Source organism: Dendrobates tinctorius, unplaced genomic scaffold (assembly GCF_039654945.1).
Source record: "Dendrobates tinctorius isolate UK_male_01 unplaced genomic scaffold, ASM3965494v1 ptg000615l, whole genome shotgun sequence".
NCBI lineage: Eukaryota > Metazoa > Chordata > Amphibia > Anura > Dendrobatidae > Dendrobates > Dendrobates tinctorius.
This window is the reverse complement of record NW_027362270.1, coordinates 80,001-83,313: the sequence shown is the minus strand read 5'-3', so window position 1 is coordinate 83,313 and position 3,313 is coordinate 80,001.

The window sequence follows — 3,313 nt, the reverse complement described above, 5'->3', positions numbered from 1 at the left end:
TAGGCAGAAGGGGCGTCCGCCTACCAGAGTCCCCCTTCCCATAAGGACTCCAGATTTGCCCCCACTTACATCCATCACCTCCAGAGAACCAGGGACCACCGAGGGAGGGTCTGGTCAAGCTCAGGTACCCCATGATCACTTCTCATGCTTGGGCATGGACCACCAGCCATTGCCGGGGACTGAGAACCATCGAGCCTGCTCTGAGGGGACATAGGCAGAAGGGGCGTCCGCCTTCCAGAGCCCAAGCTCGGCTATGGACTCCAGATTTGCCCCCCTGACAGCGATCACCTCCAGAGAACCAGGGACCACCGAGGGAGGGTCTGGTCAAGCTCAGGTACCCCATGATCACTTCTCATGCTTGGGCATGGACCACCAGCCAATGCCAGGGACTGAGAACCATCGAGCCTGCTCTGAGGGGACATAGGCAGAAGGGGCGTCCGCCTACCAGAGTCCCCCTTCCCATAAGGACTCCAGATTTGCCCCCACTGACATCCATCACCTCCAGAGAACCAGGGACCACCGAGTGAGGGTCTGGTCAAGCTCAGGTACCCCATGATCACTTCTCATGCTTGGGCATGGACCACCAGCCAATGCCGGGGACTGAGAACCATCGAGCCTGCTCTGAGGGGACATAGGCAGAAGGGGCGTCCGCCTACCAGAGTCCCCCTTCCCACAAGGACTCCAGATTTGCCCCCACTGACATCCATCACCTCCAGAGAACCAGGGACCACCGAGGGAGGGTCTGGTCAAGCTCAGGTACCCCATGATCACTTCTCATGCTTGGGCATGGACCACCAGCCATTGCCGGGGACTGAGAACCATCGAGCCTGCTCTGAGGGGACATAGGCAGAAGGGGCGTCCGCCTTCCAGAGCCCAAGCTCGGCTATGGACTCCAGATTTGCCCCCCTGACAGCGATCACCTCCAGAGAACCAGGGACCACCGAGGGAGGGTCTGGTCAAGCTCAGGTACCCCATGATCACTTCTCATGCTTGGGCATGGACCACCAGCCAATGCCAGGGACTGAGAACCATCGAGCCTGCTCTGAGGGGACATAGGCAGAAGGGGCGTCCGCCTACCAGAGTCCCCCTTCCCATAAGGACTCCAGATTTGCCCCCACTGACATCCATCACCTCCAGAGAACCAGGGACCACCGAGGGAGGGTCTTGTCAAGCTCAGGTACCCCAGGATCGCTTCTCATGCTTGGGCATGGACCACCAGCCAATGCCGGGGACTGAGAACCATCGAGCCTGCTCTGAGGGGACATAGGCAGAAGGGGCGTCCGCCTTCCAGAGCCCAAGCTCGGCTATGGACTCCAGATTTGCCCCCCTGACAGCGATCACCCTTCAGAGGACCAGGGACCACCGGGGAGGGTCTGGTCAGGCTCAGGTACCCCGAGATTGCTTCTCTCACTTGGGACTCACGACCAGCAAAAGTCCCTCCTGGAGCTGTGGAAGTTCAGTCTCGGCCGTATTTTGCAACTTCCACAACAAGAGGGACCACCTTCTAAAGTCGCCTACCCGAGCCGGAGAACCAGAGAAACAATCGCCATCCATCGGGGTAGAGAGAGCACTCTCTCCTGTATTCTGCCGCAGGTGCGCATTCCTATGTATATGCATTGCGGGACAACGTCCCCACTTTAAGGGGATGAAGTCAGAACTGTACCCGGCCTCCAGTCACTGTAGGGCGGATGCGGCACCCAGAAAATTCCTCATTCCGGTTCTTTTTCACTTAGTCGTTTTTTTTTTTGCAAGAATGTACCCCAGGGATGGCCCACAAGCCAAAGCCAGGGACTGAGAACCATCGAGCACGCTCTGAGGGGACATAGTCAGAGGGGGCGTCCGCCTTCCAGAGCCCTCCTTCCCACGAGGACTCCAGATTTGCCCCCCTGACGACAGCCATCGCCTCCAGAGAACCAGGGACCACCGAGGGAGGGTCTGGTCAAGCTCAGGTACCCCAGGATCACTTCTCATGCTTGGGCATGGACCACCAGCCATTGCCGGGGACTGAGAACCATCGAGCCTGCTCTGAGGGGACATAGGCAGAAGGGGCGTCCGCCTACCAGAGTCCCCCTTCCCACAAGAACTCCAGATTTGCCCCCACTGACATCCATCACCTCCAGAGAACCAGGGACCACCGAGGGAGGGTCTGGTCAAGCTCAGGTACCCCAGGATCGCTTCTCATGCTTGGGCATGGACCACCAGCCAATGCCGGGGACTGAGAACCATCGAGCCTGCTCTGAGGGGACATAGGCAGAAGGGGCGTCCGCCTACCAGAGTCCACCTTCCCATAAGGACTCCAGATTTGCCCCCACTGACATCCATCACCTCCAGAGAACCAGGGACCACCGAGGGAGGGTCTGGTCAAGCTCAGGTACCCCAGGATCGCTTCTCCAGCTTGGGCATGGACTACCAGCCAATGCCGGGGACTGAGAACCATCGAGCCTGCTCTGAGGGGACATAGGCAGAAGGGGCATCCGCCTACCAGAGTCCACCTTCCCATAAGGACTCCAGATTTGCCCCCACTGACATCCATCACCTCCAGAGAACCAGGGACCACCGAGGGAGGGTCTGGTCAAGCTCAGGTACCCCAGGATCGCTTCTCCAGCTTGGGCATGGACCACCAGCCAATGCCGGGGACTGAGAACCATCGAGCCTGCTCTGAGGGGACATAGGCAGAAGGGGCGTCCACCTTCCAGAGCCCAAGCTCGGCTATGGACTCCAGATTTGCCCCCCTGACAGCGATCACCCTTCAGAGGACCAGGGACCACCGGGGAGGGTCTGGTCAGGCTCAGGTACCCCGAGATTGATTCTCTCACTTGGGACTCACGACCAGCAAAAGTCCCTCCTGGAGCTGTGGAAGTTCAGTCTCAGCCGCAACTTCCACAACAAGAGGGACCACCTTCTAAAGTCGCCTACCCGAGCCGGAGAACCAGAGAAACAATCGCCATCCATCGGGGTAGAGAGAGCACTCTCTCCTGTATTCTGCTGCAGGTGCGCATTCCTATGTATATGCATTGCGGGACAACGTCCCCACTTTAAGGGGACGAAGTCGGAAATGTACCCGATCTCCAGTCACTGTAGGGCGGATGCGGCAGCCAGAAAATTCCTCATTCCGGTTCTTTTTCACTTTTTTTTTTGTCCTCAAGAAACATTTTTGTTCTCAAGAAACTTTTTTGTCCTCAAAACTCAATTACTTCCAAAATTCGACTTTCACCCCAAAAGCCACACATTCTACCCTCATGGGAGGCACTCTCCCTCGGGTCCCCACATCATATTGACGCCCCAGAGCGGTGGGAGAAGGGAAAATTCGATT